Source organism: Bubalus kerabau, chromosome X (assembly GCF_029407905.1).
Source record: "Bubalus kerabau isolate K-KA32 ecotype Philippines breed swamp buffalo chromosome X, PCC_UOA_SB_1v2, whole genome shotgun sequence".
Taxonomy (NCBI): Eukaryota; Metazoa; Chordata; class Mammalia; order Artiodactyla; family Bovidae; genus Bubalus; species Bubalus kerabau.
Window position 1 is genome coordinate 57182571 of NC_073647.1, and position 22971 is coordinate 57205541.

The 22971-nt window shown below is 36.8% G+C and overlaps 1 protein-coding gene across 12 annotated transcripts in view; it reads left to right on the plus strand.

Annotated features, from left to right (window-relative positions):
• Positions 1-22971, plus strand: part of DIAPH2 (diaphanous related formin 2) — a 981259-nt gene that overhangs the window by 129234 nt on the left and 829054 nt on the right. The window lies entirely within an intron of this gene.

Sequence of the window (22971 nt, forward strand, 5' to 3'; positions counted from 1 at the left end):
TGTTTTGTGGACTAGACTTACTACAGTATTAGGAAGAATTCAAAAGGTAAAGGATAATTCTGGGCAATACTATCTATGTTATTGCTAGTAAATTTTCTTTTGATATAGCCTGTGCCAAATTTTAGAAAATGTAATAATTGAAGCTGGTATGCAAGCAGTAACTTTTGTAATAAAATAATTGTATATTATGTACTGTGATGTAAACCTCATTGCTTGCTTTGATTTATATGCAAATATTTCTTTTCCTTATAGTTTACTTTGCTCTCAGCTGCTATCTTAGTTTTTGTGCTCTAGACAATCTCCATTTTTTTCTATGATTACAGTAATAAACTTAGGCAAGCAGGAAGAATTATGGTTACTTCCTGTCTCATTTTGTGTATTTGTTTCAGTTGTAGTACCAATCTTTTCAGCAACCAGTGCTGCCGATGTCATGAATATACAGTAAACCTCTGGAATTTACATATATAAAACATAGATGTCATGCTGGTGAATTCAACTTATAAGCCACGGAATAGAACTCTTGTAGTGAAGCTACTAGTTTCAGGTAATTTAAATCTCAGTGGGAACCAAGAAATGGATTTTGAACTAATATATTTTTGAAGTCTTCAAAGATAGAAGATTGTAATATTCTGTGTAGAGAAAAAAAAGTTGGTGATTTTTTTTTAAGAGGTTTAAATTTAGTGAAGTGATTAAGTAATTTCAAGATTTATTTCTCCTTTATAGAAATTGGTTTTTGTGGCTTAAAGGAAATTGGTTAAAAAATTAGGTTCCTTTTTCAACATAATGCCAAATAGGATGGAACATACCTTTCAACATTGGGAACTTTTTCTAATAGGAGAAAGGCAAAATTGCTTGTTGGTGAGGACCTAGACAGGGCCTGATGTCATTTATTCACCAATACCATTGTTCACGAGGGTGGTGGCATCACTTTGCAGGCATATTTTATACTAAATTTTGTTATCAGGCAAAATGATATCTTGGTAAAATGTTTTTCTAATTTTAGAACTTGAAAGAAAATTCAGAACTCTTTTAAACTGTAGTTAGTAGTAAGACTCTTATGGTTAATTTTCAGACTCTTCCCCCTAGGTGTTACAATTGTTAGCTTTTTTTCACACGTTTGCTTTCTAACAATAATGCTGCATAATGGTAGAGATCATCACTTTGCTGTTGGTCGACAGGGCCACATCACTTCCTGAAAACTTCACACACATGTAACCTGCATTTCTAACGATTTGTTTACTTTTCTGTCTCTTCCAAGAGACTGGGATCCTTGAAAGTTGGGACCCTGTTTATGTTTCTATTGCAAGCAAATCTTGCATAGTACTTGATACTTAGTTAAGAGATAAAAGCACTGACAACTAATTTTTAAAGGGTCTGGTGAAACTTGGGAGTACAGAACCCTGCCTTTTCAAAATGTTTTGAGGAAAATTAACTAGGATTACCCATGGAAATATATAACTTGTGCAAGTTAAATTATGGGTCAGCGAAAATTGAAATATCCCTGGTGGAATAGTTAACGTCCTTTTGTTTCTAATATTTCAGGCAGTATCCTTTCCAAGAGGACTGTTTGTTACTGTGTCCTTTACACAAAGACTGTGTTTAATTTCTGTGTTCCTATTAAGCCTATAACCTAACATTGCCAGGAGTACAATAGATGCTCATTAAAATTTTGAATGATCAGGGTGTCCTGGTTTCTTGCCAGCATACCTTCCCAACTCTCCCACTTGATGACAAGCAGTTTGAGAGTGAGACCCAAGTATTAAGTCATTTTAAAATTCTCTTCTGTGCCACATTCAAAACAGTTTCACAAATATAGTTGGAGATTCCTAAGATGATTCCACATTTGGCGATATGGTAGAAGGACTCACAGGACTCCGAGTATAGTTCTACTAACAGCTCAGATTTATCACTGTAATATAGTGAGGATATACTTCAGGATCACTAAGGGAGAAGTACAGGTGGATTCTGGAGGAATCCATGGGCAGCCTTCCTTGTGTTTTCTCTCTCTGTCCCGTAAGGGGTCACATACAGTGTTCTCTTCCCTCAACTGTGAAAAAATAAGCAATATATCTGCAGTGTTCCTGCCCGGGGAAGCCCATTAGGGCGTCAGTGCCCAAGATTTTTACTGGAGGCTAGTCATTTAATATCTACCAAAATTCCAGATCCCCTACAGTAAAGCACACACTCAATATAATCCATATTATTTATATAAGCAGGCATAGTAGACCATCCTTACCGGTTATGGAACAGTGGGAATATGCCCCCTAACCAAGTTCCCAAGCACCAGCCAAGGGTGAATCTTGCTGGCAGCTTTAACCTTAGACCTGCTCTGTTAATACTTTTCTGCATGGTGTGGATTTGTCTGAATAGCTCTTTAGGTAGGAAAAGGAACCTGGATGGCATTTCTTTTAGTACTTCATACTAGTCTTGTGCTTAATTTGTTAGGGAGATTAAGGTTTTTCTTCTTTATTAGGTGTGCCTTTAATACCTTGGTGGCTTAAATGCCTGTTCACAACTCGGGTTGTTGCTAAATTCCCTTCTTAAGCTTTATGAAGGTACCAGACATACTTCGGAGAAGGCAATGGCACCACACTCCAGTACTCTTGCCTGGAAAATCCCTTGGACACAGGAGCCTGGTGGGGTCCCTAAGAGTCGGACACGACTGAGTGACTTCACTTTCACTTTTCAGTTTCATGCATTGGAGAAGGAAATGGCAACCCACTCCAGTGTTCTTGCCTGGAGAATCCCAGGGATGGGGGAGCCTGGTGGGCTGCCGTCTATGGGGTCGCACAGAGTCGGACACGACTGAGGCGACTTAGCAGCAGCAGCAGCAGACATACTTGTCCTCCCCACCCCCACAACAGAGCTGGAAAACTTGCTACAATTATAATTGCTCATATTCTATGTCCTCTTGCAAATACAGCCAACAGGCCATACCCTGTTGATTCCTGTTTACAGATAGTTGGTATAAACCCACATAATATTGTAACAGCTTCTATTCTGAGTGTTTAATTTTCTGTATTTTGATTGGTGGATTGGGCTATTCATAGGACATAAACTAAGAAAACAGTAAAAACAAAGGAAAAAGTGGGGATTCCAGAAAATCTGGGCATATTATTGTAGTATCACATGTCCTGAAATGTTCAAAGCTTAATTTCTGAGCTGTTTGGATGAATCCCTGATAGAGTACATCTCCATGGTGATTGATAGAAAATCACCTTTGATTACTGCTTTATGTATTTTGCTGTGATAACATGTTTCCTGATTTTAAAGGTTTCCATCAATTGGGCTTTACCCTCCTGTTTTTTGGAGTAGAATTATGGCAGTTTTGTATTCAGCAGAGGTTGCCTGATCAGAAACTCAGTACTCTGGCTGATCTCAACTATTTACAGTGTGGCCTGCATTTCTGCAAATTAAGAGGAAAAAAAAAGCCTCTTGTGTGTTTTAGAGAGTCGTGGGTGTCAACTCGGGCTCTCACCCAGTTAATCTTGTATTTGAAAAGAAAAAAAAAAGTGCTACTGACAATGAGATGTGACAGCTAACAGCAGAAAGAGGAACTATAAAAATATAGTAGTCTTCAGTTATTTCACAGGGAAAAACAACTCGCTGTTCTTCAGTGGTTTCAGAGGGCATCTCTGTATTATTGCACAGAATAGAAATTGATCTTGATGAGGAGTCATCAAGGTGAGATTCAATATACTCTTCATCAGTGCAGTCTAGGCATAATATATTTTCTGCAAGTTTCCATCAGGAATGGTTAGCTACCTCCCCTTTTAGTACTTATACTTAAAGAGGTATCTTTAAGTTTGTATACCACACACATTCATAGATCACTGCTTGTGTTGGGTGAAGGACTTGTATTTTGTTCTTTTGAAAAGCTCATGGGACAAATACCTATCTATGACTTATTCAGTACTTAATATATTTAAAAAGGTTATGGGTGTATATTATAGAAGCAATGCACTAAGTGCAGGAGGGAAGTTTTCAGGAATATCTGGTAAAATGTGGAATTCCATTTGCATGTTTCGTCCTAGCCTCATATTAATATTTCTGAGATTGATTTCTGAAGAAAACAATTGGTCACAGATAAAATATATTGTTTTCCAACAATGTTCTCGATGAGGCAAAGAAGTCTCAAAACTTGTGGGGAGAGGGAAGGCAATCAAGCCTAGAAATAGGGTACTTGAAGATACTTGAACCCTTATATCATTTCATGGGGAGGAAAAAGCTTCTACTTTTCAGACTTCAGGAATGCAGTCTGGCAGTTTTACTTATTGGCTGAGAGAGAACTTAAGCCAGTTTGTTAAGTGGCCGACTCAGTCCAGGGGTTTGTCTTCCCTGGTGGCTCAGATGGTAAAGAATCTGCCTATGGTGCGGGAAAGTTGGGTTTGATCCCTGGGTCAGGAAGATGCCTGAAGAAGGGAATGGCTACCCACTCCAGTATTCTTACCTGGAAAATTGCATGGACAGAGGAGCCTGGCGGGCTACAGTTCATGGGAGTCGGAAAGACTCAGACATGACTGAGCAACTAACACTTTCACTTTTCACTTTTTTCACCCCAGTCTCAACATCTCTGCTAGGTAACCTATCGGGTAACATTTACACTGTGGACCAGGCACTGTGATAAATGGTTTTCATGGATAACCTCATTCGATCCTCTGCAACCTCATGGGTTGCTCATTATTTTAATCTCAAGATTAGGAAGAGCCTGAAATTTAGAGAAGACTAACCTGCCCAATGTTAGTTGTGCCTCATACTAAACTCTGAGCTCCGAACTGCTATGTGTGTTACTTCCTACCTGAATGCATTCCCTGGGCACCATGATGCAGATCTCCAGTAGGTTTCCCCCAGTTATTATTTAACAACAGGGATAATTATGGAAGTAAGAATATGCAATTAATGGAAAATAGCTCCCCCTTCTTGGAGTTTCTAGGAAGGGAATCTATTAGGGTAAATGACATGCAAACCTACCAGCCCTTATTTTTAAGTTCAAAACTGAAAGAATGCTTTGTTTCATGACATCTGGTACCTCACTCTTCCTGTATTGTTTTGATACTTTCTTCCAAGTAGTCCTTGATTGCTCCTTTTATGGACAATTCATTTATCATCCTGAACATGGGTACTCCAACCCCATAATGCTGGAACTCTCCTTTGTTGCTTTTGTGCTCCTACTGCTACCAAAACTGGGGCAGGGACTTCCCTGGTGGTCCAGTCCAGTGGCTAACACTCTATGCTTCCTCTGCAGGGGGTGTTGGTTGATTCCTGGTCAGGGAACTAAGATTCAGCATGCCAAATAACCCCCAAATAGCTGGGGCAGTGCTCCTCTTCTCCCCATCAGTTTTCAGAGGTTCCTCTGGACCACATCCCTTGTTACAAGGGAGTTCAGGGCTTAGAACTTATGTTATTACACTAACACATTTTTTATGGGTTAATTGTGTTCTTCAAGATTGCTTTGGAACTTGAACATTTTATTTATTTGTTTTTTCTTTTGGTTTGCCACTTTATTTTTTAATTGAAGGATAGTTGCTTTACAGAATTTTGTGATTTTCTGTCAGACATCAACAAGACTCAGCCATAGGTACACCCATGTCTCCCCCTTCCCGAACATGCCTCCCATCTCCCTCCCCATCCCACCCCCTAGGTTGGTGGGATGACCAACAGGTTATAGAGATCCTATTTGAGTTCCCTGAGACATACAGCAAATTCCCATTGGCTGTCTATTTTACATATGGTATTGTAAGTTTCCATGTTACTGTCTCCATATACCTCACCCTCTCCCTCCTCCCCTCCCTCCATGTCTATAGGTCTGTTCTCTATGTCTGTTTCTCCATTGCTACCCTGAGAATAAATTCTTCAGTGACATCTCTTTAGATTCCATATATATGTATCAGTATACAATATTTATATTTCTCTTTCTGACTTACTTCACTCTATAATAGACTCTGGGTTCATCCACCTCATTAGAACTGACTCAAATGCATTCTTTTTATGGCTGAGTAGTATTCCATTGTATATATGTACCAGTTTCTTTATCCATTCATCTGTTGATGGACATCTAGGTTACTTCCATGTTCTAGCTATTGTAAATAGTGCTGCAATGTACATTGGGGTACATATGTCTTTTTCAATTTTGGTTTCCTCAGAATATATGCCTAGGGGTGGGATTGGTGGGTCATATGGCGGTTTTATTCCTAATTTTTTAAGGAATCTCCATACTGTCTTCCATAGTGGCTGTATCAATTTACATTCCCACTAACAGTGCAAGAGGGTTCCCTTTTCTCCACACCCTCTCCAGCATTTATTGTTTGTAAACTTTTTGATGATGGCCATTCTGGCCGGTGTGGAGTGATATCTCATTGTAGTTTTAATTTGCATTTCTCTAATGATGAGCGATGTTGAGCATTTTTCATGTGTTTGTTAGCCATCTATATGTCTTTTTGGAGAAATATCTTTTTAGGTCTTTTCCCCACTTTTTGATTGAGTTGTTTGTATTTCTGGTATTGAGTTGTATGAGCTGCTTGTATATTTTGGAAATTAATCCTTTGTCAGTTGTTTCCTTTGCTATTATTTTCTCGCCTTCTGAGGGTTGTCTTTTCACTTTGTTTGTAGTTTCTTTGCTGTGCAAAAGCTTTGAGCATTTAATTAAACTTGTTTTTCTTATTAAATACATCCCAGCATTTTTTGCCAAGTGACTTGCAAACCATCTTTAGAATACAACCCACTTATAAATTGGGACTGCTTGTATATCACAGATAGTGTTGGGGATAGTTTTTCTATCAGATTAGATTGAATATTCCAATTTGAATTCTATGATATATACAAAATTATGTATGCTGCAGTTAGCCTAACACTTCAGTTGCTATAAAAGCATAATTTCAATAGTATGTAAATTTAATGTAACTTTGGAGACAGAGTTGGTTTGTTCATTTCAATGTTAATTTATTTAAATTTTGGATATTTTAAAATAGGTTTGTGTAGGCATGGTAATTTTTTTTTTTAATTTCAATATCATTACACTTGGAAATGAAAGTTATTTTAAAATAGGCTCCAAGGAGGTGTTAGTTAAATTATTAGTAATGAGTTTGGATGCTTTGGAAGAAAGTGTATTTGTCAATGAATAAACATAATGAAACTGCTGTAGAATATCTTTGTAATGCTGCTGTTATAGGGTACACCACCTGTTATGAGGACTAGTTTTTCTGTATCATGATTTTATTATATACAGTGAAAGTTTCAGGAGCAGTAGGACTTTACCATATTAAAAGCTCTTCTATTTTCAGATATTGGAGTATAGGTTCTACTGTATTAGAACTTTCATTTGAAAAAGCATACTTGGAACCTGGTTCTAGAATCTTATAACCATTAGAGAATGAGGAGACAGGTCATTCTAGCTTATCTATTTTGATTTCATTCCCTATTGTGTACTTTATTTCTGATCTGTCTTATCTTATTCTTTGTATTCTATTTCCACACTTAAAAAATAATTTTATACAATAGTACAACTATCTTGTAGAAAATTTAGTCAAGAAATGAGGCTCCCTTCCCCATCCAAAGTGCATCTTAAGTTTATTATCTTGAGCAAAGCAGTTTTAGTGTTTATATTTGTTTTATTATTTGTTTTACTCAACAAGATAGTATGGTTATCTCTCCATGTCAAAATATATAAACCTACATAATTTTCAGTGGCTCCATAGTATTTGTTTTGTTGGCAATTGAATGGTTACCCCATTCTCCAGCAAACAGCAGATCATTTGGGAGTGGAGGGAGATGCTCTTGGGCTTACTGGAAGAAAAAAGCAGAGGTAGAAACATAGAGTTATAGATGGCATGTAGGTGCAAGTAAAGAGGAGAAAGAAATAAGGTATGGGTCAGTGCATGAGCGATGAACTCTAACTGAATATGGAGAAATGGAAGAATGGAATGAAAGACAGAGTCCCTGCGATGGCATTAATTAGATAAATCTGTCCTTCTAGAAGAAGGAAGTGAGAACTTGGACAGGAGGATTCTAAGTCTTCTTCCTTTGTGTGTGTGTGTGTGTGTGTGTGTGTGTGCATGCTCAATCATGTTCTACTCTTTGTGACCACATGGACTGTATCCCACCAGACTTCTCTGTCCATGGGATTTCCCAGGAAAGAATACTGGAGTGGGTTTCCACTTCTTTCCTATTACTGTTCATTTCCGGAGAGCAGAGTGAATGTCCTCTCCCCTCTTTGGAAACATATCTCATGCCATTGCACTATGAAAGACATTTGGATTGTTTTCGATTTTTAACCATTGGTGAGTCTAAAATGAGCATCCTTATTTACACAACCTTGAAGAATTGTTTAATTTTTTTTTTTGTCTTTAAATATAAGAAGTAGACTTTCTGGGTCAAGGAATACACCTCTTTGAAGCCTTTGATGATTATTACTAAATTACCAACCCTCACTTATACCTTTTATATTTCATTTCTGTTAGGGAGGTTAGGAAAGAATGTTAGTATTTGAGTATTTACTATACACTAGGCAAGAATACGGAGAAGGCAATGGCACCCCACTCCAGTACTCTTGCCTGGAAAATCCCATGGACGGAGGAGCCTGGTAGGCTGCAGTCCATGAAGTCGCTAAGAGTCGGACACAACTGAGCGACTTCACTTTCACTTTTCACTTTCATGCATTGGAGAAGGAAATGGCAACCCACTCCAGTGTTCTTGCCTGGAGAATCCCAGGGACAGAGGAGCCTGGTAGGAGGCCGTCTGTGGGGTCGCACAGAGTTGGACACGACTGAAGCGACTTAGCAGCAGCAGCAGCAGGCAAGAATAACAGAGTGGGTAGCCATTCCCTTCTCCAGGGGAATCTTTCCAACCCAAGGATCAAACCTGGGTCCCCGTCATTGTAGGCAGATTCTTTACCATCTGAGGCACCAGGGAAGACCTGTGCACTAGGTATTTATCTTTATCTCATTTAATCCTCACAATTCTATGAGGTAGATGGAATTCTTATTCTCTGAAAAATGAAGAAACTGAAACTTAAGAGTGATAAAGTACCTTGTATGAAGTCACAAAACTTGTGGAATAGAATCAGGAGTCAAATTTAGGTCTGATACCAAAGTTCCTGGTCTTTCTATTGTGTCAACATGCATCTTTTTAATTCTTCCGTCACATTTCTCTAATCATCAAGCTGAGATTTTCTAAAAGATGAGTTATTGGGACTGGACATGATTGTCATTGAAATGAATGTCCCTGGATTTTATTTTTCTCTACCTTCCCCCTGTTCCTGACATAAATCATTTAATATCTTATTAAGATCATCACTGTTCTTGACTAGAAACCTCAGACTTTACCAGTCATACCATAAGTTATCTTCTTTGTCAGAAAGATAAATGTATAAGAAAACAGATAATTCAGAGCATAAAAAATCATCCCATCACCCAACTAGGTGAATATGGCTTGAAGTTTTTTTTAAAAAATCTGTGAATGGGTCATTCTGTGCATTTGACAAATTTCAGAAAGGTTGTATTGAACTTTCATGTGCAAAACACTGGACTAGCCACTATAAAACTAGTATGATAAAATGGAATCTCATTCACATCAAGCTTGCAATCTAGTTCAGAGAAAAAAGTATATATGTGTTGATATATGTGTGTGTGTTGTTTTCATAAGAATTTTAATAATGTAACACAATGTATAAAAATAGTATAGTGAATAGTAAATATCTGTGTCATGGAGATATAGAGGTAAGACAGCTGTTGAGATAAACAGAGACTCATATGTGTCTCAGTGCTGATCAATGTGTCTGTATGACACAAATTAGGTACTCAATAAAGGTATATTGAATGGGTAAATGAAAAGTAATGGAAATAGACTTTTTGAATTGGCAGGGACCTTAGAAGTCAAGTGATCAAGTTTTCCAAACTAGTTCAACTCTACTTGGAACATTAAAATAACCAAATGCCATTGCACACTCATTAAATTGCCTCCCCCCTTCCCCTAGTCTGATAACACTAGGTGCTGGAAACTCATTTTCTGCTCATAGGTATTGTAAATAGGTACAGTCATGTTAGAGAGTCAATTGGCAACATCAATTCAAGTTGAAGATAAGCATATCCATAAAGTCTCCTTTAATATAGATACTTAAGTGATTGTATTGGTTTCCTAGGGCTGTCATAACAAATTACCACAACTTTGGTGGCTTAAAACAACAGAAATTTACTGTCTCACAGTTCTGGAAGCCAGAAATCTGAAATCAAGTTGTTGGCAGGGCTGCAGTCCCTATGAATGCTCTAGGGGAGAATTCTTACTGGCCTCTTCTGCTTCAGATAGCTCCAGATATTCTTTGGCTTGTGGCTGCATTACTCCAGTCTCTTCTTTTGAGTTCACATAGTCTTCTCCTTTTCCCAATGTGACTGTCTTCTGTATCTTTTATAAGGACACTTTTCTTTGGATTAAGTACCCACCTGGATAATCCAGAGTGATCTCATCTCAAGATCCTTAACTTAATTATACTTATAAGACACCCCCCCCAGATAATTTAATTTTATTACCATGTCAATAATTGAAAATTTGAGGGAAGAGTGATATGGTTTTATTGCATTACTTTTAAATTTATTGAGGCTAATTGTATGGTTTGGTATATAGTCTATTTTATTGAATGTTCCTGGTGTACTTGAAAAAGAAGATATATTCTGCAGTTGGTTAAAGTGTTCTATAAGCATCATTTAGATCAAGTCAGTTAATAGTGTTGTTAGAGTCTTCTATATTCTTAATGACTTTATGTCTACTTATTTTATCAGTTACTGAAAGAGGCATATTGAAATCACCAACTCTAATTATGAATTTGTCAATTTCTTCTTTAGTTCTGTCAATTTTGTTTCATGTATTTAGAAACACTGTTATTCATTATATATACATTTAGGATTGTCTTGTCTATTAATTAACCATTTCATAATAATGAAATGTCCTTCTTTATATTTGATGATATTCCTTGCTCTAAAGTCTACTTTGTTTGATATTTATTTAGCTACTTCAGGTTTCTTGTGATTATCATTTTGCATGATAGATCATTTTCTATCCTTTTACATTTAACTCACCTGCATCTTTATATTTAAAGTGAATTCCTGGTAGAAAGCATTTATTTGAGTATATATATTTTTAATAGTGTCTGAAAATCTCTGCCTATTAATTTGTATGGTTATAACCCATTTATATTTAATATGATTGTTAATATAGCTGTCTTTATGTCTACAGTCTTATTAGTTTTCTGCTTCATCTATCCTTTGTTCTTTTAATTACTTTTCCTACCTTATTTAGGATTTTTTTTTTTTTTTTTTTACTATTCCATTTTATCTATTGGGCTTCCCTGGTGGCTCTGATGGTAGTCTGCCTGCAATGCAGGAGACCTGGGTTCGATCCCTGGATCAGGACGATCCCCTGGATAATGGAATGGCTACCTACTCCAGTAGTCTTGCCTGTAGAATTCCATGGACAGAGGAGCCTTTGGGATTGCACAGAGTCAGACACCACTAAGTGACTAACACTTTAACTTTCATTGGTTTATTAAATATACCTCTTTTAGTTTTCAGTGGTTACTATAGGGTTTACAGTATGTACCTTTAACTTCTGACAGTCTAGCTTTTTAAATTTTTTTGTATTTTTTATTTGATATTATATACATTCCTATATTACATAAGAATCTTACAATAGCATATTTACAGGCTTCCCTGTCATCTTTTGTGCTATTATTGTCATACATTTTACTTCTACATATGTTATAGGTCTGACCATACATTGTATTATTTTTTTCTTTAAATAATCAATTATATTTTAAGGAAAATAAACCAGAAACAATGTCCTATTTATTCTCATTCTCTGTTTCACACACAGTTCTGGTACTCTTCATTCCTTTATGGAGATCTGAGTTTCTATCTGGTATCGATTTCCTTTACCCTAAAGAACTTCCTTTAAACATTTCTTGTAGTGCAGGTTCTCTTCAGTTGGATTCTTGCAGATTATGTTTGTAATATCTTTATTTTAACTTCATTTTTGAAGGATATTTTTATGGGATACAGAATTCTAACTCTATATGATCATATAGAATATATGATCATCCCATATATATATCCCATATATATATATATATATATATATGAATGATGATACATTCCCCTCTCCTCCATTTGTTTTCTTTCAGTTCTTCAAAGATATCATCTATTCTCCTATAGCTTGTACTGTTTCTGATGAGAAGTCAACAATGATTTTAAACTCTGATCCCTTCTATGTCACATGTTTTTCTCTCTGGCTACTATTAAGGTTTTTTCCTTTATCATTTGTTTTCAGCAATATGATTATAATATACCTGAGGGTTATTTTATGTTTGTCTTGTTTGAGGTTTATTGGTGTTCTTATATTTGTAAATTGACATTTTTCATCAGATTTGGAAAATTGTGAACCATAATTTATTCAAAATATTACTTTTGATTTATCCTTTCACCATTTTGGAAGTTTATTCTATATCACATTATATTGTCCCTTATGTCATTCAAACTCTCTGATCATTTTTTTAGCCATTTTTTCCTTTCTATACTTCATATTGGTAGTTCTTATTGCCATGATTTCTATTTCACTGATCTTTGTTTTTTCTTGTATTGTCTAATCTGCTATTAGCCCATACAGTGAAATTTTCATTTCAGATATTGTAGTTTTAAGCTCTAGAGTCCTATTTGATTCTTTTTTAAAAATATTTTCATTTCTATTCTCATTGTGTTCATTTTTTCTTTAAATCTTGAATATAGTAATAATGTCTGTTTTAAAGTCTTTGTCAGCTGTTTCCACCATTTCTGTCACTTGCGGATTTATTTATATTGACTAATTTTCCTTGTGTCTTTGAGTCATATTCCCTGCTTTTTTGATTATCTGGGAATTTTTGGCTGGATTCTAAATATTAGAATGTGACATTATTGAATGTTGTAATTTGGTTGTCTTAAAGAATGTTAGGCTTTGTTCTGCCTGTTAACTTATGTATAGATCAGCTTGATCATTTCAAGACTTGTTTTTAAACTTTGTATGAATCTAAATAGCATTTCCCGTAGAGCTGCTTTAGTTTTAATCCTGAAGTGTGGCCTTTTTCAGGTCTCTAAATGCTCAATGAAGTCTCTGCACTCTGGCTGATCAGAATGTCTCCTAGCTCTGTGTGGTCTCCAGTAGGTCTTAAGCCTATTGTTTTCTGGTAGGCATTCTTTCTCTAGTAGTGTTCTGTGCCCATCCTCATAGTTTCCCCTACCCTTGTGCAGAATAGTATTCAGCCAAATGGAACTATTTTTCTGTGGGCTTTCTCTTCTCTGATACTGTACCCCATAAATACCAACTGCCTTACCTTCACTGATCTTGCATGTCTCTCTGTTCAGCACTATAAGACTATAGTACTCTGCATAACTTCCCTTCCTGAACTGTAATGTGGAAGGTGCCTCCAGACACAAAACTGGGATGATTATAGGGCTTACTTTGTTTGTTTCCTTTCTCTCAGGGATCTCAGCCCTGTGTACCCTGTTGTCCAATGTCTGAGAACAATTGTTTCATACATTTTGTGTAGTTCTCTAGTTGTTTACAGATGGACGGCTAGTCTAGTAGCAGTTACTCCTTTATGGCCAGAAGCAAAAGAAGTCCCTGACATAGCTTTTATAGATGGCTGAGGAGTATTTGGTTGCCTTTCTTTATTTAGTAGACTTCTGAATTTGTCTTCATTTTTTTCTTGGGTTGTATTTTAAAAGTGACTTTTCTTAATTCAAGGGCAAAAATTTATATACATATATAAAAGTATATATATATATATAACCATAAGGTAACTCTCTGAATTTAAACAGTCATACAGACTTCTTTGTGTGTTGTTTTTTAAATTCCTGTATGTATGAGAAACATTTACATGCTGAATTTGTATATAGTCTGTTTCAACAAAAGAAAATCATTACAATTATGACCTACTTTTATCTTCTAGATTTTATTCACTAATAGCCAAGTGTTTTGATAGAGTGTAAAGCAACATTTTATTAGTTTCTCAAATCCCTTGCTATATTCTCTTGCAGAATGAAAGTTTTCACTATTTATGTCATAGTGCAGAATATAGAATATGAAAATATAATTGTTCACTTCTCTTAACTGCAATTACAATTTGAAGAGTCTCAAAAGATGCATTTCTTTTCCCCCAGATATAAGTGAAGCCTCTTTTGAGTTCAGAGCTAAAATTAAGGACTATTTTCGACTGAGTCCCTAAGACACTCGGTATTTCATTTTAGGTAGCACTATCTCATTTTTACATTTCCTGTGTTGTCTCTCTAGATGGTTAGAAAAGCAGTACTTCATCAAAACGATGCGTTACTGCCTGCACCCCTCTGTGAGATGGTTATTAAAAGCATGTCCTTTCCTCTCCAATTCAGAGTGCAAGGTTTTCACTGATGGTACATGCTTGAGCTCTTCTGACACAGGGGGGAGGGGAGTGAAAACACTCTCAAGCCTGGGTTTATAGCCTTTGGTATCATTTGGTATTTCACTGAACTAGGTGAGATGTTTCTTAGTCTTTCTCTACCTCTCTATCACTAACGTGGTTGATTGTCAATGAGAGTGGCAGTCAAACAAAATGGAAACTTTGTAATTTATGTATAGCTTTAAAAAGGCAAGAAATGAAAGATTATTGCAGTTGGTGCAGTCTCCGATACAATTAATATCAAATGCATATAAATCCTATTAGAGATCTGTCATGGGTGAAAAAGGAATATGAAAAATGCGTGACCTATCTTTATTAGATTCAGTTAGAGACCATACAGAGCTAAGGAGCTTTATGAACTGCATATTAATCATAACCAGTCTTCTGAGATAAACCTATTTCTTGTAACTTATCAAAGCTGTACATAAGATTAGTCATTCTTTTGGTAAAGGAATGTTTTACATATTGTTCTGAGTTTTGAACATCACAGCTTTAAAAACTGATTAACAGATATTTTAATACTAAAATATATCTCATTGAATTATATAGCTTAGGAAGCTATTACCATGTAATGCTATCTCAATAGGGAGATGGGCTTTTTGTCAAAACCTCTACATCATTGTTTTGTTGCATATTGAACAAGACACTCTAGGGAGTTGTGTTGGAGACCAAACAAAAGAACACTGCTACAGCAAGCAATCATTAAATCATGCAGAAATATTTCTTTCTTAAATCTTTAAGCAACAATTGGTAGTTGCCAGCACCATTTTTTTAATGTCACTTTCAATTCCTGAAGTCTTTTATCTCTTTGAAAAGGAGGAGAATTAGCTTAAGGGGACGGTTAAGACCATCATGTTAATGCACAGTATTACTAAAGATAGGGGATGTATAACAGCTAGAATCTGACAAAGATAATTAAAATCGTGTTTTAAAAACATGTGAGAAGGTTTCATAAGATTATGAAATTTGTAGGTAAAACATAAAGACTAACAGGTATGCACTGTATTTTCTATTGTTGGTTCACGTAAGTTAGAGATGTTGAGTGATTTAAACATTTGGTTTCTGACCTCCTATTGTCACTGGAGTGCTCACAGTGTATTGTCTTGTCAATATATGTAATAATATACATCATTTTATTACTTTGTTTTCATTTTTCTAAAGCAGGCTTATGCAAAAAGTTAAAAAGTTAAAAAGTATGGAAGTAAATTCATTAAAAATAAAATCTCTCATCTTTTCCTTCCTATACTCCAGGGGTAACTATTAATATTATTAATAATTTTATGTATAATCCTTCTACATATCTTTTAAAAAACTCATTTTTTGAAGGAATACACATGACAGTACACAGATCTTAAGCATGCAGTTTAATGAATTATCACATAACCCAATTCACCCACATAATGAACACCCAGTTCAAGAAGTAGAACGTTACCAGTTCTTCCCATTTCCTGTTGCCTTCCTCCTTTCCAAAGATAAATACAAATTTGACTGGAAGCACTGCCAGTGTCCTGAAGTGTAGTACTGCCTATTTTTGAGCTTTATATGAATTGAATCATAGCGTATCTCATTTTCTTTATTTTGCTTCTTTCACTCAGCCCTGTGTTTATGAGAGTCATTCATAGCCTTGAGTCTGACTGAGATTTGTCTTTTTTTTAAATTCTGTAGCCCAGGTCAGCAAACATTTTCTGTAAAGAGCCAGGCAGTAAATATTTTAGACTTTGTGCATCATACAGTCCCTGTCAGAGCAGCTTGGTTTGACTGTTGTAATACAAAAGTAGCCATAGACAATATATAAATAATATGACTGTGTTCCAATAAAAATATCTTTATTTACAGAGATAGACTGCAGGCTCAGTTTGGCCCATGGACCATAGTTTACCAACTCCTCCATTATATAAATATATCAAAATGTATAGCAATATGTCCATTCAAATATTGACATATCTCTGTGTTTTGGCTAGGTATACTGTTGTAGATGTGTTTTTGTATACATGTGCATGCATTTCTGTTTGGTATATTGAATTGCCTCCTCAAAGGTTACATACCTAGGTTCAACTTCAATAGTAATATGAAATAGTTTTCCAAAGTGATGGATTAATTTACACCCCACCAGTAGTTATACTCATCATCAGCTGTTAGTTTCCTTACTAAGAGATATTTTCCTTACTGAGTGCATCATGCTCAGTCTTGTCTGATTCCTTGCGACCCCATGGACTTCAGCCCATCAGGATCCTTTGTCTGTGGGATTTCCCAGGCAAGAATACTGAAGTGGGTTGCCACTTCCTACTCCAAGGATCTTCTTGACCTGAGGATTGAACCTGCGTCTCCTGAGTCTCCTCCTTGACAGGAAAATTCTTTACCACTGTGCCTCCTGGGAAGCCCATTTTCCTTACTAAGTTATACATTAATATATGATGATGTTTTCACTTAAAAATTAAAGCATTGCAGACTTCATATATCAATTAATATTATCTAATCACAAAGCTCCACATAAAAAACTTCATTTGACATGTTAGCTTCTCATTTAACCAGTTAGTTGTTTTCCTTAATCCTAATATACTAAAGGAGTGCCAAAGCATATATTTGGTAAATTATGAATTGAACTGACCTTTATTCTCAACAAATGCCTAATAGTAGTTTAGTGTTCAGCTCAGTTCAGTTGCTCAGTCATGTCCGACTCTTTGTGACCCTATGGACTGCAGGACGCCAGGCTCCCCTGTCCATCACCAACTCCCAGAGCCTACTCAAATTCATGTCCATTGTGTCAGTGGTGCCATCCAACCATCTCATCCTCTGTTGTCCCCTTCTCCTCCTTCCTTCAATCTTTCCCAGCATCAGGGTCTTTTCTAATGAGTTGGCTCTTTGCATCAGGTGGCCAAAGTATTGGAGTTTCAGCTTCAGCATCAGTCCCTCTAATGAATATTCAGGACTGATTTCCTTTGGGATAGACTGGTTGGATCTCCTTGCAGTCCAAGGGACTCTCAAGAATCTTCTCCAAAACCACAGTTCAAAAGCATCAATTCTTTGGTGCTCACCTTTCTTTATAGTCCAACTCTCACATCCATACATGACTACTGGAAAAACCATAGCTTTGACTAGTTGGACCTTTGTGGGCAAAGTAGTCTCTGCTCTTTGGTATGCTGTCTAGGTTGGTCATAATTTTTCTTCCAAGGAGTAAGTGGCTTTTAATTTCATGGCTGTGGTCACCATCTGCAGTGATTTTCAGTTCAGTTCAGTTCAGTCGCTTAGTCGTGTCCGACTCTTTGTGACCCCATGAATCACAGCACGCCAGGCCTCCCTGTCCGTCACTAACTCCCGGAGTTCACTCAGACTCACGTCCATCCAGTCAGTGATGCCATCCAGCCATCTTATCCTCTGTCGTCCCCTTCTCCTCCTGCCTCCAATCCCTCCCAGCATCCGAGTCTTTTCCAATGAGTCAGCTCTTCGCATGAAGTGGCCAAAGTGTTGGAGTTTCAGCTTTAGCATCATTCCTTCCAAAGAAATCCCAGGGTTGATCTCCTTCAGAATGGACTAGTTGGATCTCCTTGCAGTCCAAGGGACTCTCAAGAGTCTTCTCCAACACCACAGTTCAAAAGCATCAATTCTTCGGCGCTCAGCTTTCTTCACAGTCCAACTCTCACATCCGTACATGACCACTGGAAAAACCATAGCCTTGACTAGATGGACCTTTGTTGGCAAAGTAATGTCTCTGCTTTTCAATGTGCTACCTAGGTTGGTCATAACTTTTCTTCAAAGGAGTAAGCGTCTTTTAATTTCATGGCTGCAGTCACCATCTGCAGTGATTTTGGAGCCCCAGAAAATAAAGTCTGATGCTATTTCCACTGTTTCCCCATCTATTTCCCATGAAGTGATGGGACCAGATGCCATGATCTTCGTTTTCTGAATGTTGAGCTTTAAGCCAACTTCTTCACTCTCCTCTTTCACTTTCATCAAGAGGCTTTTTAGTTCCTCTTCACTTTCTGCCATAAGGGTGGTGTCATCTGCATATCTGAGGTTATTGATATATCTCCCGGCAATCTTGATTCCAGCTTATGCTTTTTCCAGCACAGTGTTTCTCATAATGTACTCTGCATAGACATTAAATAAGCAGGGTGACAATATACAGTCTTGACGTACTCCTTTTCCTATTTGGAACCAGTCTGTTGATCCATGTCCAGTTCTAGGTGTTGCTTCCTGACCTGCATATAGGTTTCGGAGCCCCCAAAAGTAAAGTCTCTCCCTGTTTCCATTGTTTCCCCATCTGTTTGCCATGAAGTGATGGGACCAGAGGCCATGATCTTAGTTTTCTGAATGTTGAGCTTTAATCCAACTTTTTCACTCTTCTCTTTCACTTTCATCAAAAGGCTCTTTAGTTCTTCTTTTCTTTCTGCCATAGGGGTGGTGTCATCTGCATATCTGAGGTTATTGATATTTTTCCCAGCAATCTTGATTGCAGCTTGTGCTTCATCCTGCCTGGCATTTTGCATGATGCACTCTGAATATATGTTAAATAAGCAGGATGACAATATATAGCCTTCACGTACTCCTTTCTCGATTTGGAACCAGTTTGTTGTTCCATGTCCAGTTTTAACTGTTGCTTCTTGACCTGCATACAGATTTCTCAGGAGGCAGGTCAGATGGTGTGATATTCCCATCTCTTTAAGAATTTTCCACAGTATGTTATGATCTATACAGTCAAAGGCTTTGGTGTGGTCAATAAAGCAAAAGTAGATGTTTTTGTGGAATTCTCTTGCTTGTTTGATGATCCAGTGGATGTTGGCAATTTGATCTCTGGTTCCTCTGCCTTTTCTAAATCCAGCTTGAACATCTGGAAGTTTATGGTTCATGTGCTGTTGAAGCCTGGCTTGGAGAATTTTGAGCATTACTTTGCTAGCGTTTGAGATGAGTGCAGTTGTGCAGTAGTTTGAATGTTCTTTGGCATTGCCTTTCTTTGGGATTGGAATGAAAATTGACATGTTCAGTCCTCTGGACACTGCTGAGTTTTCCAGATTTACTAGCATATTGAGTGCAGCACTTTTACAGCATCATCTTTTAGGATTTGAAATAGCTCAACTGGAATTCCATTACCTCTACTAGCTTTATTTGTAGTGATGCTTCCTAAGGCCCACTTGACTTCGCATTCTAAGATGTCTGGCTCTAGGTGAGTGATCACACCATTGTGGTTATCTAGTTATCAGACAAGACCAGTTTCCCCCTCAGTCAGTCTCTTCCATCAGGAAACTTCCTTAAGCCTCTTATCCTTATCCCTCAGAGCACAGACAGAATGAAAACCACAATCACAGAAAACTCACCAAACTGATCACATAGACCACAGCCTTGTCTAGCTCAATGAAACTATGAGCCATGCCATGTAGGGCCAGCCAAGATGGACGGGTCATGGTGCAGAGTTCTGACAAAATGTGGCCCACTGGAGAAGGAAATGGCAAACCACATCAGTATTCTTGCTTTGAGAACCCCATGAACAGTATGAAAAGTGTTAGTGTGGCCATTTAGAACAAAGGAGAATACTTCAATCCTACGTAACATAATTTCAGCAGTTGTACTCTATTAATAGCTTTTGCCAAGGTTATCTATGACCTTTATCTTAAAAGTCTAAATCCAAAGCCCTTTTCTCAAATGTCATCTTCTTGAAATTCTTTTTTGGCATTTGATATCAACTACTATCAAAATTTTGGTATCAACTACTATGGTGGGTTCCCTGGTAGCTCAGAGTATAAAGAATACACTTGCACTGCAGGAGACCCAGGTTCGATCCCTGGATCCGGAAGATCACCTGGAGGAGGAAATAGCAACCCATTCCAGTGTTCTTGCCTGGAGAATCCCATGGACAAAGGAGTCTGATGGGCTACAGTCCTAAGGGTTGCCAAGAGTTGGATCTGACTGAGTGACTCTGCACCTTAGCACCAACCACTGTCCATTCTTTCTTGAACCTCTTGTGCTTTCTACCTATCCAGACCCTGCTCCTATTTCCTAGCTTCCTGCCTAAATAGCATTTTGCCTAGTTTCTGAATTTTTGTTCAAGGCCTTTGTTCTCCTGTTGAAATTTGCCTGCTGTGATGAGTTCATATTATCATCTTTATGTGTATGGTCTTAAATTTACATCTTTGATCCAGACTTTTTACCTGCCTTCTGGTCTAACATTTCCATATACTTCGAAAATATGATTATTTCATCTCATCTTCTCAAATTTAAATATCTGAAGTGAAACTCATAATATTCACATTTATTTTCTCGTCTCTACATTCCCCCAAAGTCCCAACCTCCTCCTCGCCCCATTTAACAAACCCAGAGTAGATAGAAGTGTTTTATTAAGCTTTGATAAGTAGAAAGGAATAGAATAATTTTTTTTTGTTGGCTAAATGAGAGGAAAGGGAAGAATTACATTTTTTATAAAACTCACATTAGGAAAGAAGTTTATAACTGTATTCAAAATAATATGAAATATTATGAATTTTAACATTTGTTCATCAAATATAGTTCATTTTACAGTCATCATTTGGGATATTTAGGCAAGTTAATTTTGGAAAATAGTACGAGAGTAGTGCTAAATCACTCTAACTGAACAATGATCATAGTTCAGTTCTTTCTAGTGTTCCAAAAATAAAGTTATATGCTAAAATTTAAAAATAATTTATTCAGCATAAATAAGTGACTACTATCATCTTGAAAAAGGAATTGCTTCTGGGTGGTTAAGAAAAAGCATGTCTTTCCAGTGAGGCGTTAATATTCTCTGAATCTAAATGGAATTAATTTAAAACTTTTGTGAAAAGTGTATAGTTCATCAGAGTGTCATTTCCAAATGTAGAAGCCCTTAATTTTGTAGGGAATGAGGAGAGTCACTGAAATTCTTTTATATCCTTGATATACTGCCAAGGTATAGGGTATAGCTGGCAAACTAACCTAAGTAAAATGACATATATTTGGGTGCCTACTATGATCCAGACATTATTGTAGCAGCTGGTGAATACATTACAAAGAGGAAATAAAATACACACACATGTATGTATGTTCATGTACATACACATGCATGTATATACACACATAGACAGATGGATAAATCCCAGGTATAAATGCTATGGTGAAAAGAACTGAAATAGAGCAGGGTAGAGAGTTCCAGGGATGAGATTTACCATCTGAAATAGGATGGTCAGGATAGGCCTTGTAGTGATTGATATTTGAGCAAAGACAGAATCAAGGTAAGGGAGTGAGCCAAACAAATACCTGGTATCATGTTAATTTATATCTCATTTCGTTCCTAAAAGCATTTAGTGCCTAAATTATTTACTAGATCAAAACTAAAGTAGAACACGATACAGTGACATTTTCTGCCTTTGATAACATAAGGGAACCATGCTAGCGAAAAAAAGTGGAGCTTGTTCTGGGGAAGTGTTCTGCCTGGATTTTGTTTTACTGTCATTGTGCTCTATGGGGTTCCATGCTGCCCAGTCATCACTGAGGGTGGGGTATGTCACTGTAATATTTCAATACCTGATGAAATTGACTTGGATTGGAACATCACCTCAGACCCTGAACCTAGTCTGAATGCAGATTTTCCAATCTAAAAATCTAATGCGAAGGAATGCGAAAAAGTTTAGTGGAAACGCCTAGGTAATGTGAAGCCATTGTGGTAACAGTGATTGTTTGGAAATAATTCTTCCAATGTTATTATCTGCTGAGTGGAATAATGCTGTATTTCTGGTAAAGGTGAAGGCAGATAAGACCTAAAAGAAGTCCTCAAATCACACACTATAGGAAATAACATATTCCAGTATGTTGCATTTGCTCTGGTTGCTGACTTTCCCATTATTCACTGTCACTGTAATTGAGAAACCTGGAATATCTAGAAAGTGAACTTTGAAAAGAGAGCTCTTAGGTTGTTTTGTTACTGCTAAGTACTATTGGAATAAATACAGGTGTCGTTTTACAGGGTGTTTGATGATTATTCTGCACAGAAACCTCAACCTTCCAACTCAGTATTCAGAATTCTAGACTCTGTTTGGGGAATTTTCCTTCTACTTTTATGTAATTTTACAAATAAATCTTCGGTTTTCCAATATAGCAACACATCACTCATATTGAAATGAGAAAGGGCTTGTAATTAAAAAAATTAAAGATTAGCTATTATATTTTATAGGTTCAAACTATATATGATCCAGTGTACTTTTGCTTAGTTTCCTGGCTTCTGGTTTCTGTTAAACTGGAATTGCCATTTTAACATTAAATATTAAATGTATATTTCATTAGCTGATTGTATATATTTAATTCTTGCAACAAGTAAGGAGAAGTATAGATTTCCTGGACTCATTAGCGAAGGAACCAGGTCAGTAATCCAGCTGGGTCCGTGGACAACTTTAATTAAGGCAGGAAATATAGGTAAATGTCATTGATTTGGGCACCTAGGTTTCAGTGTTGAAAAGGAATAATTAATAGTCTAGGAAATTGAGACCCAGAGTCTGGAACCCAGGAACAGCATCTTGGCTAAGAAAAAAGTTCTAAAT